Consider the following 17,346-nt stretch of genomic DNA (forward strand, 5'->3'; position numbering starts at 1 on the left):
CGGGTAGTACTGCCTTTTAAATTTTAAACAAAAATAGTCGAAAAATAAATAATAAAAGGCTTTTTCACATAACTCTAACCGGGCTCTAATTTTAATAGACAATTCAGTCTTGTTAATCCATCTGCATCTATCGACTGTCTTCAACGAATTGCGAACGATACGTTAAAATTAAGTCACCTAATTGAAAACAATTTTTAAACGTATGTACATATATACATATATTAAAATTTAATATTTTGTTTAGCTATCCTTTACTCATCAATGCGGTTCTTATCTTTTTAGCGAATTCCGCGCCATACACAATGCACTTTAATATTCAATATAGTTTCCCTGAACATGAATACACTTGTTCCAACGAGATTCCAATGTGAGTTCCATCCCTGTAATGAGAATTTGTTAGGGCTGCAAAATGCGCTTCCACAGCTGTTATAATTTTATTGTTTGATGAAAAACGCTTTTAACGCATGAATTTTAGGTCTGCAAACAGATAGAAGTCACTAGGGGTCAAATCTGGCGAATACGGTGGATGCTCCAACAATTCGAACTTTAATTCATGGATTTTAGCCTATCGAAAACCTCTTGTGACTCGGTGCATTGTCCTAATGAAAAAGATTGTTTTTTTTTTGCTAACTGAATCTTTTTCCACGATTTTTTCCTTCAGCTGGTCTAAAAGACCCAAGTCTCATCCATAGAGATGAATCAACGCACAAAATCCACTTTACACTTTTGGAAACGCTCTAAATGTTGTTGAGAAAGTCGCATTCGAATGTGTTTTTGTTGCATTGGTAGGGAAGTCACACAGAAAACCCTACTTACAAATAATGCGTACAGAAGATAATTGGTTTTATTAAAAAAAAAAAAACGATACTGAATTTCAAAATTAAACATTTTGAAATTTTTATTTAAATATTTTGAAATTATATAAAAAATCAAAAAGAAATAAATTCACAGCACAGAAGAGTATACAATAAAACTAGTTTTGAAATATTATCGCTGCCCAAGCCTATTCTCTACCACATCCACAATTCCGCTTTGACATCTGTAACAGTCTGGCCTGTGCCATTTAAATTTTTTTGTCTTAAAAAAAAAACTACTGTTTACATACTAAACGTTCAATAACTGAATTTTTCTACAAAATAACAAAAATGTAATTGTGCTTATAAAGGGTAGCGCAAAATTAATCGGGTGGCGCAAAATTAACCATTCAACTTTTTACTGAAAAAAAAATTATTTTGAATGACGGAAATCTTTATTTTGACCCTTACGTGCTCCATTGCTTGTCTGTTTGTATGCTGCAGCTGTCTAGCTCACAAGTGTCAAATATGATTGCCGTAGGACGATATTTGCAAATATTATAAATCTTTCCATAATTGATTAATTTTGCGCCACCTGTTATCTACAATTGTTTACCACTGTATATGTAGTTTATATGTATAAGTGCTCATCCGAATGCATTCTTCGCTGAACGAAAAATGTTTTACTAGATCTGTCACTGCAAATATTGTATCAAATCATCTCTGAAGCTGGATGTTGTACTCATGGAACAGCTCAAGCAGTGGTAAACCATTGTACATAGGTAATTTACGATCTCCGTCATGGACTGGAAGCGTCTTTCAGCACTTAAGATAATCAGTTAAAATGGAAATGTGGAGGTTTTCGTTGCTCCATTTGTCTTTATGCAGTTTCATCGTATAAAATCTGCTAATTTTGACTTACGAGTTTTCCTTCAAAATATCGTGTCCCACATATGTGAACCAAAGGCTTCGGATTCATACTCGTGATACTCGTGACCAAAAAACTATTCTTTTTGTATCTATTGATATGCTGAAGCCACACTCTGTTGTTGTTTTATCAGCATAGGCATTCCCCATACATTCCCAATCCCCCCGTTTATGTATGAGGAATGCTTCGGAAGTGATGGTCCTTGGCCGAATATAAGTAAACCCGGTTACTTAGAACCGACTGTCGTGGGAATGAAGCGACACGCTCTGTTTGCTTTTATTTGATTTCATTTGATTTGATTAAGTATGATAAATATTTCACTATTCTGCTTCATAAAGTTTCAAAACATACTTGATGCGAATTATACACCCCTCTTATAAAAACTCTTATCTGCGGCAGTGATGAAAAGCATGGCTCCGTAATTTTTCACTTAAGCACATCTTATTGGGAAAAATTGCCGTCGTATAATTTTGACGCGCTACTGATCATCAATTCGTTTAGGAGCTGAGTAGCTGAGCTGCTTAAACTCAGCTAATGCAATACTCACGTCACATTCAAAGACACTTCACTTTTATTGCGCTGGTTGCGGTTGCGATTGCGCTACAGGTTATTAACGGCTTGCGCCGGCTTTTATTTAGGCATATACATACTTATGTACATATGTATGTGTCTCTGTAGCATGCTTTTAAGCTATGCACCTAGGAATGAGTTTATTATTATTATTTTTTATTAAACTTTTTAGATTGCCTCGCAGCTGCGCCTCTTTTAGCGATGATTTTGTTGTGTTTAATTTTTTTTTCTGTCTTTTGGTTAGCCCATTTTTGCTTTTATTTTTCTCTATATACATATGTACTATTATTCAGATTTTCTTTTACCCTTGAAGATTTTGCTTCATGCTTATTTTTACGAAATGTTTGCTATTTCCTCTTCTGTTTTTTTTCATGTGTTTTCACGAAATTTTTATTTACAAATAAATGAATTTACAATTGCAATATTTTGTGCTCAAAAATGCGGAACTATATGTACTTATACATACATATACTTATCGTATACAACAACTTTTGCTTTCAACACTTGGTGGCTCAGTTTGTTGCCTGACATTGGATAATTTACTGGCAAACTGAGACGGAATTTACCACAATGCCTGAGTAAGCTTCAAACTTCTACTTTGTTGTAAATACTATTATTGAAAAGAAAAGTGTCGTAAATTGTTTTAAAACTCCCAAATAGCTACTTGGTTTGGTAAAACTCAACTTAGCCTTGTCGAAATGTCTTAAAGGTTAGTTGAATATCAATTTTCCATGGTATCCATAAAAGGCTACTAATAGCCGCGAAAGCGACTTTTTTGCTGGCGCAGTGTTGGGCTTCCCGATCGCTGAACTTGAACTTTTGTGATTTGTTAATGTTTGCTCTTTTCGTCCAACTTCACTGTAAAAAGCAAAAATAAAATATCAGACATTGGATATCCATTTGGCATGCATAAGTTTGCCAGTACTTCCACGTCTACAATTTTCCTGCGCTGCTAAAGGGTGCTCCAAATACAAGTTTATTTTTAAAAATTGATTAAATTTAACAAGTAAATTACGAAATGTACAAAAAATCGATCGAATTTTTTGGCTTAATTAGAAAATATTTCCGGTTTTAAGTTCCACCTAACCAATGTGCTCTACGGCTAGTAACCCTGGCGATCTTTCTTGATTTGAGGTTTGAATTTTTTTGCGCATAAAATTAGTATTTGAGCGACCGGCACAAAAGTTCGAACGGGATCAAATGACAGATCGGATCTTGAACTTAATGCGCTAAAGATCGATTTTGCAGGGCTTACTGCTCAGGTCTTCCATGTCGCATCACATAAGTTTAGCAATCGCCTTCAGCCAGCGTAATTTCAGCAATTCAGAAAAGTACGCCATCATTAAAAATTCCTCACTAACCTGCCGCACTGCGAAAGCATGGCTCTTTGTGTATGTACAATCGCGTGAGTTCCTCTGACTCTTATATATGTCAAATTTAATTTGTTTTAAGGCCCAAATGGAGCCTCGATAGCGAAGCAGATGGTGATTTACTTTCTAAATGAAGATAGCGAGCCAGTAGAATGTTCCACACACTAGTGCTTCTAATGTTGGGTTGCTGAGATTAGCGGCGTGTTAATGTTCTCGGGCTCATGCACGCACTATCAAAAACAGCAACAATGTCCTTGATTCGAGCAATCGTCAATTAGCATGCCAGGGTATCGAAGCAGTGCGACTAATAGGGATCGTTAGTGCTGCTCATAACGAAGTGCTTCAACGGCCTCACATGCGGCCGGCGCTATGAGTGCTACATTTCGCTCAAGTTTTTAATAAACGTGTTAAGCAACACAGTACTCATACGAAAAAATATGTTTTCCACGTGATTCAAAAAGAAACTTGTATTCGGACCACCCTATACGTAATTGTTTTCTTATATGCGTGGTTGCACACTTGATTTGTTCACAAACAATTCCTTACTTTTGCATGTACATTCATATGTATCTATTCATTGCACCTACTCTGCCTTCTCAGTTTGTTTTGTTTTTTTGCTGTAACTGAAATAAACCAAATATTTATTGGTTATTCTTTGTTTGTGCACTTTGTTATATTGTCTTGGTGCGTCATTGTCGCAACATTCACTTAACCGTCTGCCATCATAGTTTTCCGTCAGCTATTTTATATTCCACTTTTTTAATAAGGGGGCGTTCCATGAAAGTAGTACCAGTTGGTTCTTCAATTTTCTTTATACTTTGGAATTTTGTTGTGTTTGTGACTCTTTGGAAGCATGCCAAATGGTTTTGCAAAATTTCAATTATTTTGCAAGTTATTGTTTATTGAAGTTTTATGGTAAATTTTTTTCGATAATTTTTATCTTGATATTATATTAGTGATACAAAAAAAGTTGTTAATAAAAATTATAGGGAAAAAGTTGAATTTTCATAATATATTTTTTAAAAAATAAAAAAAAAATTTTTAGCTAATTTGTTTAAACAATAATTTTTTATTGTTGGTTTTTTACTCGAAGTACACTGCGGAATTTTGTAAAAACAATTTTTTATCAAAGTTTGAACCCTTCTTAAAAGATACTGCAAATTATAGAGATGGGTTTTTTTTTGTTCTCGAGAAATTAATTTTTGAATTTTACACTGCATGGCTCGGCCTAGTAGCCGCGCGCGGCAGCTGCCGCAGCATGCTTTATTCTTTACCAATACAGTATAAAGAACCCAGTTTTACATCATATTTTTTTTTAATATTATTCCAACTTACTAAATTAACATTTTTATTAAATAAATATCGTTTTCCACTCCACCCTGGAGGTACAGTACGTCAAGTGCGTTTTTAAAAAAAAATGTAAAAAAACAAGGTGGTATCCCCAGTAGGCCTAATCCACCATTCCCTTTCTCTATATTATAAAATAGAATAATACATAACATAAGTTGTATACATTTTTTCAATATAATCAAAAAAATTTTTTGTGTTCTATTTAGAATTTTAGAATTGATAAGAATTATTATGAAATATTAAATACGGAAGATAAACTATCATTGAAGTTAGAAATTTTTTTATATTTAATTTTTTCATTTTCAACTGGAATAAAAGAATGAAAACCACGTGTGCCACTGATTGTTTTGCATGTTAAAAATCGTTTACTTAAGAACTTTTTTATATCTTCAAGAGCTTCATTGGAACAAAAGTCAAATGTAATTGAATCAAATTTGTTTTTAACTATGTTAAAAAATGCTCCAGGAGTTGCTATTGGTACAGTATCAGGTCTTCGTAGACTTTCTCGCCTAACGTACCTTTTTATTGTACCACCAATTCCATCACAAGCATTTTTTCCGTGAGACGTTGCAAAAAAGTGTCATTCTGCTTCTATATTAAAATCTTGAAAATGATAGACTAAATTGATAGAATTTTTTCTGTTTTTATACTGTGATGCTGCACCATCGGAGAAATAATAATTTTTTTTTATTTTGTCTGATCCATAATTCTCTTTAATAAAAGAAATTAATCTTGATTGAAAAAGATAAACGGCTTCCGTACTATGCTCAGTACTTTCTGAAATTAAAACATAACTTTCAAATTTCAAACTATTATTATGATCTCGCTCAGGTCGATAAATCACAAAAGGATGAATAGTTGTTTGGCTGTTATTCCAATGATGACTCTGTATTGCATTTTGTATTAAAAATGTAAAATTTTCAGAAAAATCCCCAATTACAATTAATTCCCCTTCTTTCAAATTTGTTTTTAGATTTTTTAAAAAGTTACTTTGTTCTTTAGCTACAAAATTATGCAGTAAAAGGCTATCAGCTTCTTTGCTCATTTTTTTGAGGAATATTTTCGCCTCCTCCGTAATTGTTTCTAGAGAAGAACGATCGGTGTTAGTCCACAGTTGATAACTTATATTAATAATATTTCTCTTTTTGAGAGCTTCTTCTAACAAAATCTAAGAGACGTTGTTCACTCAAAAGTAAAATTCAATCTAACTGAATTTGAAACACAGTCACTCGCTTCACAAAGAAAAATGTAATTATCGTTAAAAGCTCATTAACACAGTGCGGAGTGACAATTTTAAAAACTTATTCATAGTGGGCTGTGTTCTTTATACTGCATAGGTAAAGAATAAAGCATGCTGCGGGAGCTGCCGCGCGCGGCTACTAGGCCGAGCCATGCAGTGTAAAATTCAAAAATTAATTTCTCGAGTACAAAAAAAAACCCATCTCTATAATTTGCAGTATCTTTTAAGAAGGGTTCAAACTTTGATAAAAAAATTTTTTTATAAAATTCCACAGTGTACTTCGAGTAAAAAACCAACAATAAAAAATTATTGTTTAAACAAATTAGCTAAACATTTTTTTTTTTATTTTTTAAAAAATATATTATGAAAATTCAACTTTTCCCCTATAATTTTTATTAACAACTTTTTTTTGTATCACTAATATATTTCAAGATAAAAATGATCGAAAAAAATTTAGCATAAAAATTCAATAAACAATAACTTGCAAAATAATTGAAATTTTGCAAAACCATTTGGCATGCTTCCAAAGAGTCACAAACACAACAAAATTCCAAAGTATAAAGAAAATTGAAGAACCAACTGGTACTACTTTCATGGAACGCCCCTAAGATAGATACAGTGATGAACAAAAGTCTACATATACCACTTCCGTTGATTGTTTCAAAGTCCAAAAAGTTTATTGAACAATGTGCTGATACACTTTTATTTGAACCCTTTTTCTAATCACAATAAACTGAAAAAATTCATTCTTTAACATAAACTAACAAAGTTGTGGCTGAAAAACGCAAATACAGCGCTGACAAAAGTCTACCTACAAAACGAAGTTTCTACCTTGTACATGAGAACACTGTGGTGTGATAAAGGTAAAGTACTGTTCGTTTTTTGTTTCCTTTAATTTTGTTTGATGCTTTACTAATATTAAGTTCAGTTGTAATTTGTACATTTAAGTATCAAAAATGGCTGCTCTTTCAGCATAGAAAAGATAACAATTCATGTGGCGAAATTTTAAAAATTTTAAGCTGAGTCCACCAATTGTACATGCCAATGTAAAAAACGAAGGGTGAGATTCAGCGTACTAGACAGGGCTAGTTTACTGGTGCAAAAGCCCTTGGTCTGGAAAAACCCGAGTCATTTCGGTACGTAGAACCGGCTGCCATGTGGCCAAATATAACTACAACTACTGGACCGGATAGTATATAGACATACAAAAACGATATTCATCGGGAGACTCTCACCACCTTCCTAAACTGCCAACGCCCGAATGCCGTTATCGGAGTCCAGCCATCACCCATTGCAGACAAAGGAGCTTCAGCTACCTCTTGAGGCCCGCGTAACTTTGGTTCAATTATGGTATGCATATTGTAGCAGGTTGATCCTTCCTATCCAGATTCGATCTACTCAAAACATGTTCGGCATGTGGAGGTACACCAAACGATACTAACCACCTATTTAGAGCATGTCCTCTTAAGCTAAGTCACAGCACGTTTCCTGGCCCTACCGTTAGATAAGTTAGACGACGACTATCACTGGCAGGGCCTAGTGCACTGCTACAACAGCAAACAGCAAAAACCATTGTAAAAAAACTTTAAAAATATTGGTTCTACGTGCAATGGCCGTCGGAGGAAACTATCTCCGAGACATCAGTTTCATCACGCAAAAAGCCTCTAATTTCTGAAAAACGTAAACTCTGCTCGGAGTTCGTCAAACTACATAAAGAAATGGGAAATGATTTTTGGCAAAAAGTTTTGTTGAGATGAGTCACAGAAGGGCAAACGTTTAAAATTTAGCATCAACTGTCTAGCATGGTGGTGGCAACGTAATAGTTTGGGGAGCTGTTACAGCGTCTGGAGTTGGAGGGATAGCATTTATTGAGGCCAACATAGATTGCTATAAATATAAACTTTTACTGGAATATAATTTGAAACCTTCGAATAATTTAGAACTTGGTTGGATTTTTCAGGGAGATATCGATCCAAAACACACGGCAAAGTTGTGGCTACTTTCCTATGCATTAAACCCACCACCGCAAAGTTCAGTTTCAAATATTATGGATATGTATAAGAAATTTTGGTACACAAAATTAGAAAACAACTGGTTTCTAGCGTTTCTATACTCAAAGAGGGCATAATAGAAACCTGGAACAGTATAACATCGGCAGAGCTGACTAATTTAGTTGTCTCTACCCCACGACGTCTATTAGCGGTAGGCCAACTAAATACTTAAAAGCAACATTATCTAGGATTAAGTAAAGTTTTCACACAAAAGTAAGTCACTTTTATAATGTATGCACGTTTTTGTTATCGGGGATTTTACCTGTAGGTTTTCTCGCATAACTTCTTTATCTCTCTTTATGTTAGAGAAAGGATTTTTTAGTTTATTAATAATACAAAAAGATTTAAAATAAAAGACTATCAATACATTTTCCAGTAAACTTTCAAAACAACGGAAATGGGAGGAGGTCTTCTTCTTCCTCTGCTACCACCAGCTGGTACCACATCGATTACTTTCTACTTATATTGGTAACATTAAATTGAATTTTTCCACAATAGCTTCACTTCCTTTCAATTTATATTTCACATTTCTCCACTATTTTTTATGGAACGAAGATGCGGGCAATTAAGTGGGCTTAACTCCTGCGGTACTACATCGATAATGTTGCTTTAGCATCACTCCATACTTGCTTCTGAATAATGGCTGCTGGCTAAATTCGATTAAAACTTGACTGGGGAACGGTGGCGGCAAATAAATGGCTGTATCGTTTTTTTACGGCGGGCGCAGTATCCGAATGGTTGGTGCGTGGCTACCATACAGAATACACAGAGAGAACGTAGGTTCGAATCTCGGTGAAACACCAAAATTAAGAAAAACATTTTTCTAATAGCGGTCGCCCCTCGGCAGGCAATGGCTAACCTCTGAGTGTATTTCTGCCATGAAAAAGCTCCTCATAAAAGAAAATATCTGCCCTTCGGAGTCGCTTAAAACTGTAGGTCCCTCCATTTGTAGAACAACATCAAGACGCACACCACAAATAGGAGGAGAAGCTCGGCCAAACACCCAAAAAGGGTGGGCGCGCCAATTATATATATATACAGTCCTGTGCAAAAAAAACCGGACAGCTAATTTACCCTATTTAAATTTCTATAGCTTGATTATAAAGCTTCTTGGCGGTAAGTAGCTTTTTTTTTGTATATAAATAGAACAGTTTTGAATTAATTTGTATCATAATTTAACCAATAAGTGAAATAGTTGATACGTGGCAAGTGTTAATATCAAAAATATGCCAAGATCGAAGCAAATGGGAGCTGTCGTTACGGGGAAAATTATTGCACTATCACAGCAAAAATTGTCCGTACGTCAAATTTCTGCTAAAGTAGGCTTCAGCAAATCATCTGTTGCCGATTTTTTAAAGAAATTTGCAGAAACGGCTTCAACGGAGCGAAAGAAAGGATCTGGGCGACGAAAAAAGACGTCGCCTGCTGAAGACCGGATGATTGAGCGGATGTGTATCCAGGACCGTTTCAAATGTTCGGCAGACATCAGGAAGGAGTTCTTGGATGCAACTGGCGTCAAAATAGATTCATCTACTGTGCGTAGGAGATTGATAAATGGCGGTTTTGTAGGAAGACATCCCGCAAAAAAGCCGTTTTTGAACGAAAAAATGCATCAAAAACTATACCGATGGGCCAAAACTCATGAAAACTGGACTGTCGAGCACTGGAAGAATGTGATTTTTTCGGATGAATCCAAGTTTAACCTCTTTGGATCGGATGGTATCCAGCATGTGAGGCGCAGATCTGGCGAAAGATATAAAACTGGATGCATACTGCCTACTGTAAGACAGTCAGTTGGTAGAATGGTATGGGGCTGCTTCAGCTATGACGGAACGAAAGCACTGACTCTTATTGATGGTCGGGTGAACGGAGATGCTTACATTTCAATTTTAAATAGGCATTTAATACCTGTCATTGAGGAGCAGTATTCTCTAAGAACGGACGTTATATTTCAGGATGATTCTGCGCCATGCCACCGATCTCACAAAGTAAGTTATGATTTTTGTTAAATCTCCCGAGTGTTTTGTTTAAATGTCGAATCAAAAAACCAATGATTTATTCCTTATTTGTTGCAGGTAAAAGAATTTATGGAAAAAAACGGAATTGTCCAATTGGAATGGCCGGGTAACAGTCCCGACCTAAACCCAATTGAGAACCTCTGGGCCATTGTAAAGAAGCAGGCAGCTGAAAAAAAGCCGAAGAACAAAACTGACCTGGATAACATTATAATGGACACTTGACACAACGATATTTCGGAGGAATTGTTGCAAACCCTGGTTACATCAATGCCGAGACGTATTAAAGCGGTAATTAAGGCAAAAGGCGGTGCGACCAAGTATTAAAACTTCAAATTATAACATTTATAATGAAATAATTAATTTTGTTTTGAATTAATTAGCTGTAAGATTATATAATAAGGATAAACTAATAATAAAACATTCGTTATTGACTATGCTAAAACAAATAAAGTATGAAAATATTAAAAACACGTAAGAAATTTATTGGTTTTATTTCATACTTTTGTATTAAAAACACAATGGAATATAACCACATTCAAACATATTTGATAAAATCCATACTACTTCAAAAAATGGAGTTTTCAGACTGTCCGGTTTTTTTTGCACAGGACTGTATATATATTTGGTACAACACGAAATTGAAGTTGAATCTTTGCGCAAAGGTGCGCCAATTGCACCAATGCAATTACGAAATGCAGCTCTCTATTTAAGCTAAGCCCGATGTTGGACAATGAGGGGCTTCTACGACTAGGGGGTCGGATAGACTATGCAGCATGCGTACCAATGTCAACAAAGCGACCAATAATATTGCCAAGGGGTCATTCTATATCGCGTCTTGTAGCTAAGCATTATCACGAACTTTTTCATCACCACAACTTTGAATCAGCATTGTGCGCTATACGTCCAAAGTTTTGGATTCCTAGTGCGCGCCGATTATTGAGGTCAATTAAAGCTAAATGCCAGAAATATAAAAATTTATCCGCTATTCCCGAATCACCACTTATGGGCCAAGTACCTAGCGATCGAGTTACACCGTTCGTTCGCTCGTTCACATATTCAGGCGTTGACTACTTTGGGCCTGTGTTAATAGCCATAGGCCGTCGTCAGGAAAAACGTTGGGTTGCATTTTCCACATTTCTAACTATTAGAGCCATTCACCTGGAACTAGCTAGGGACCTATCAACAGATGCTGCCATAATTGTCTGCCTTAACTTTATAAACAGAAGAGGTGTACCGAAGCGATATGGGGACAAATTTTGTCGGCGCAAGCAAAGAAGATTGGGTAAACGTTTAAAGCGGTATGCAATCAGAGTGTGATCTTCGAGGTGTAGAGTGGGTTTTCAATGCACCTGCCAACCCATCTGTCGGGGCATATGGGAAAGAATGGTAAGAAGCGTAAAACGAGTTTTGATGGTCAGACTGAAGGAACGAACGCCACTGTTGGAGACCCTCCAAAGTCTCCTGATTGAAGCAGAAAATTTAATAAATTCGCGTCCATTAACACTGCCGGTAGAAAGTGCCGACGCCGAGCCTCAGAGAAGATATGTTTACGCAAGCAGTGGCACATAGCACAACAGCTGAAGCAGACTTTTTGGAAGAGGTGGATACTGGAGTATCTCCCTACCTTGGCCCGGCGTACGAAATGGCTTAAGAGGGTGAAGTCGATAGCTGTAGGAGCTGTGTGTGAGCCGAGGCCATTGGAAACGGGGTATCGTAACAGAAGCAAAGCCAGCCCCAGATGCTCAAGTCAGATATGTTATAGTCAAGGCGTCAACAGGAATTTTACGGAGACCAGCGTCTAAAATTGCAGTGCTCGACGTTGGTAGTTATTCTCTCACCTGTGATGCGAATCACGGGTTACCGATTAATATTACAATTCCATATAAAAATTGGAAAAATAATTAAAAGAAAACTGTATTCAAATGCTAAACTTGAATTATCGCTTTAAAATTTTTTCGTCATATTTTTACCAAAAAATGCAACTATGCCTAAACTGTAAACGCGCTTGAATTGGCCGAAGCGTGCTGTAAAAGTCCAGTTGCTTACGGGAATTCAGACGCGTCTCTTACGCCATTATTAGACATCCTTTAATTTTCTTTAAGGTATTACGATAAAGTATACGAACCCGTGTTTTTGCAAAATATATTTCGCTTTTCCCACCAGTTTGGGTATAAGACTTTATTGCCGCCTTTAGGCGACCCGATCATTTTCAGTGTCCAGGACTATTTTTTATTGAGTTCAATATATTTAATTATGAACACAATGTTTTCGGCAATTTCAATATTTTTGCAACATTTAATCCCGACCTCAAGCGGCTTTCAAAAATTTCTTCACAATAAATTTTCTATTTGCGCAGTCCATCGGCAATAAAATAGCCACATTGCAACCAATTGAGTTAATACTAATAATTTGACACATAACGGTTATTTGTTTGTTAAATGTTGTTTACATTGTTATGATACGCGTTGATCTGTACGTGAAAATTGAAATGATTTAACCATAGCAGTCCGGTGAGCTCAGCTTATTTTGAGCAATTCCCCACTTTTGAAATAAAAAAGTTAAAAGTAAACCGATGTTAACACCAGCCAATACTGAGAGACATAAAGTTCGCTTTGGATTATATGGCATTCACTGAATATTTTCTGATGAAAAGAAGTTTCAACGGGATAATCCAGATGTACTTGCTTACTATTACATAGTACTACTTTTACGCACTAAAGAAGGGATATTCAGTAAGTGCTAATCTGGTTAGTGGTGGGTCTGGAATGGTGTGTTGTGCCTTTGGGTACTTGAAAAAAATGTCCCCTGTCATTCATTACAACAAAATATCAAGAGATGGTCAACTCTAATGTGGTTATGAATGCGCTGGTTTACGCTGGTAATTTCAACAATACAGCGGTCCGACGTTGGCTGATTTAAAGCAGTGTGGCTATGATGAAGGAGGCGGTATGGGAAAACATTCCATAGTTTAAAATCAAAGTATTGTTTGATAGTCTTCCACGTCATCGCATTATATGGTCCCTGTATCAGCAGAACTATGATTTTTTAGATGAAAATAGTAGTTCCGGCTAAAATTGCTCGTACATCAAAGGAAAAATTTAGATAAATCAACAATAAATAATAATTTTTAGAAACTGCTTATTGTGAAGTAGGTGTTAATGTTCATTATAATAGACTAAAAAGCAGAACGAAATCTTAATTTTACTCAGGCAAAAAATTTTTCGCCCACTGTATGTATGTATGCGTTTGTGATGCTCTTCCTAATTTTGCATTACAATTACTTGTCTGCGCGTGCAAAGTCGTGTAGGTTTTTAATAAGTTTCTGTCGCTGTTACAATTGTGATTATGTTAGCTTTGTGTTGTTGTTGTTGTTGCATTTAAGTTTAGCAACGAATGACATAACACGCCATAAAATGCATTTAACTTGTTAAGCATAGTTTTTGCAAGTGATTCACTTGTCTCGTTTGCAATTGACGTTGGGATGTTGTTGTTCCTGTCTGCGCTGACAAAAGAGAGTAGATCATTGCCGCAATAAGCAACAGCCGACATAAAAAGATGCACTTTTGTGTAGGTGATGTGTTGAAAATTACTACTGCTTACACACATACATACATGGCATACCCTGACAGAATATTCGAAAAATTTATAGCAAGCTTTGAAGGGTCATAAATACTAAAAAGTCTTTTGATATAATGTATGCAATACTTGTAAATATGTATGCTTAAGCACTAATAAGAGGCTCGAGACTTTGGTATCCCGCAAAATCAGTTTGGAAAAGGTAATTTAATTTAAAAACATAAACAACGCATTCATTTTTGGAGAAATAATCAGTTCGAAAAGGGCGTGCGGTGGGATGGTATTTGTGTAAAATAACTGTGGCGTAAAAATTTTGAGATATTCTCGAAAACACTAAAATTAGGAAGATATGCGTATTTTCTTTTCCGACTTCTTTAATAATTGCAGTGATACCAGGTAGATAAAAGAAATGGAAAGGATACGTCATGCCCACCCCGGGTGTGAACGTTTTTTTAGTATTAGGTGTACCGTCTTCTCCTGCCTCGCTTTACTGATTGTCACGCAGCTGATAAAACTCAATTCATATTTTAAAATTTAATTTTTATTGAATTTTGGCAACGCAATCAGCTTCCGACTATTGTTTCAAAAAATGCCATCGAACCTTGGCATAGTACATTTTATTTTCTTTTATGACAAGAAGTGCCCTCACATCATTTGAATGATTTTTAGACTTCAAATCAGATCTATAATAATTACTTTATATCGAGATAATTATTTGACAATGGTGCAGTTTACGCCAGTAACAAAAATTACACCTCACAATGTCTCTACCTTAATATGCTTGTGTTAGTTAATGCCGAAAATTCACGGGTAATGCTTACCATACTACCAACCAAGAGCAGAGTCTTGCTCAAGGATGTGGCAGTCACCGCATACAGTATCAATCTAGGGTTTCACTATCGCCACTAGAACCTCGATATATTCAGCAGAATCCACTCAAAATCCTTGAGTAAAGAAGTGTGGTGGGGTGACATGTCTTTTGTTGCTAAGTGGCTGGAAACTTCGTGTGCATGATTACAGAAACCTCTGTAGCATTGGAACGTAGCCATCTGTCATTTTGGTCATTTCTGCGTTTGGTCTTTGGGTATTGGTCAAAATTTGTTTTGTCAAAAAAAAAAAGCCATAACACCTCAGGCTGACAGATCGTAATATGCTGGCCGCAAATGCTCACAAAATAGGTATTGCTCGCATGGACAAATGCAGAAAATGCAGAGAGGAAGTAGAGGAAACTTTAGAACAACTGTGCATTTGTCCGCCATTATCAAAACGCATTTAAAATGCCTGGGAGTCCCACTGTTTGAGGGTCTGGAGGACGTCTCAAAAGCGGATCTCCCAGCTCTGCTTAGATTCGCTAAAAGCGTTCACATTCTAAATGATGTTTACTTTCAGTTCTCATAGAGGTCGGTCTCCATCTGGTATCGCCAACCAGGCTAACCTAACCTAACATCTCATGCGCTTTAGGATATTTAATTTTGTTTAGAAGTCGTTTTGATCGGATAACTAGCTGTTCTCGTGCTTGCTCCGACATAAACGGTCTTCTGTGCATAACGTAGATATATATCGGACAACTTCATGGACAACTCGACAGATAAGACCCTCAGAAACATTAAGCTCCCTATCAAGGGTCCTCAGTGATTTTGAAGGGTGCTTATTGTTGTTGTAGCAGTAGCTGAACCAAGCCATGATAAGGACGCAGTATGGCTTGAGGACCACGGCCTGGAACTCGCCAAACATAAAACCGAAATCATCCTTATGACACGAGGTCACATGCCACTCGAGGTCAACATGCAAATAGGCGGCACGTTCTTAGTGACGCAAAAAGTAGTAAAATGCTTAGGTATTCAACTTGACTGCAGGCTTACTTTCTGAGCCCAGATACGGCATGCGGCTATCATAGCAGCAACGGTCACGGGTATGCTAAGTAGAGTAATGGCAAACACCGGTGGGCCAACTCAGAGCAAATAGGTCTTTAGTCTTGGAAGCTTCAAGGCCACAAGCTCAATTCTCCTGTACGGCAGCGAAGTATGGGGAATTGTGCTAAACTGCAAAGCCAAGCGCAAAGCACTGGAGGTTGTGCAACGAACAGCGGCACTCAGAGTTTTCTCAGCCTACCGCACTGTCTCAGGCGCCGCAATTTTCGTGATCAGCGGTCAGATACCCATCGACTTCATGGTCCGGGAACGAATGAATGTGTGGGACTCCAAGAAGAAACACGTAATCACTAGCTTCCCAGAACGGAGACGCCACACCATGCTGCGGTGGCAAAGCCGATGGGACACTGAACCGAGTGGCAGATGGACGGCGAAACTTATTCCATCAATTGACAAATGGGTCCAAAAGAACTTCGGAGAAGTGAACTACTTCTTAACTCAGTTCCTCTCGGGCCACGGATACTTTCTGAGTTACCTATACCGTATGGGCAAGGTAACCGATTTCAAGTGCATATACTGCGAAGCACCGAGCGATGACGCTGAACACACGTTTTTTAGTTGTGACAGATGGCTCGCCGAAAGAAATGCTCTGAGGGAGCAGATTGGCGACATCGCACCGAGCAACATAATCAGCAAAATGCTCGAACGTGGGGACAGCTGGAACGCGGTAAATAAATACATCGAGAACGTACTATGAAAAAAAAGATTTACCTCGACACAGTGCAACAAAGTGAAGCCGCACAGATAGAGACACAAGAAGACGAGCCTATAGCATGAAAGCTGGCTACGAATATGGTGGACCCAGACGTGGGTCTCCCTAGAAGGAGAGGAGGGATCGTTTTAGTGGCCACACCACACGACGCAGTAGACGAAGGTCGCTGTAAGTGCGAAGGCATTTGGAACCCTACCTCACCCACCAACAAAACAAAAAAAAAGGCCTTCAGCGTTGTCTCGCTCGCGATCCTTTCTGTGCACGTTGCATCCATCCCTGGTAATCAGGGAGGAGCTAGCGTGCAATTTTGTCTCTTTGACCGCAGCTATCTTGATTCCATGACGGCTCGTGAGGTCGACTATCTCGTCTATCTTGCGCATGAGTCCGTTACAGTTCTGTTGGAGGAGCTTAAAAATCCTCGGGAGTATGGTCGTAACACGGGGTGTGAAGGACGCGTGAGGTTGTCTGCGTTGGTCCTGCTGTGCGTTCCGCAGTGGTTGTTGCGGCCTGATGTTGACGGGCGCCCGCGCCATGGGGGGCGGTTGAAGGTGCAGAGCTCTGCAGCAGGGGGCAACGTAGTCGTGTGTCCCCTCACGGGTAGTGCGCAGGCTAGAGCACCTCCAAAAATGGCACCAGCCATTGAAAGAATTGCACTTGACTGTTGTCAGGTTCCGAGGAACTCTGGTCTGAAACACGGAACAGACTGTGCGGGCGACGAAGAGCTGCTGGTTTGTTGTTCAGAAGGGTTGTGAGTCAGTGAGGGAGTTGTGTTGCACCTGTGGGCTCCTAACCATTGAGGTTTGATT

General features: G+C 37.6%; 1 protein-coding gene across 2 annotated transcripts in view; it reads left to right on the plus strand.

The window, feature by feature from the left end:
- The window catches only part of LOC129242312 (neurobeachin-like protein 1), a 167,631-nt gene that overhangs the window by 32,012 nt on the left and 118,273 nt on the right, over positions 1-17,346 (plus strand). The window lies entirely within an intron of this gene.

This window comes from Anastrepha obliqua, chromosome 3 (genome assembly GCF_027943255.1).
Source record: "Anastrepha obliqua isolate idAnaObli1 chromosome 3, idAnaObli1_1.0, whole genome shotgun sequence".
Lineage (NCBI taxonomy): Eukaryota > Metazoa > Arthropoda > Insecta > Diptera > Tephritidae > Anastrepha > Anastrepha obliqua.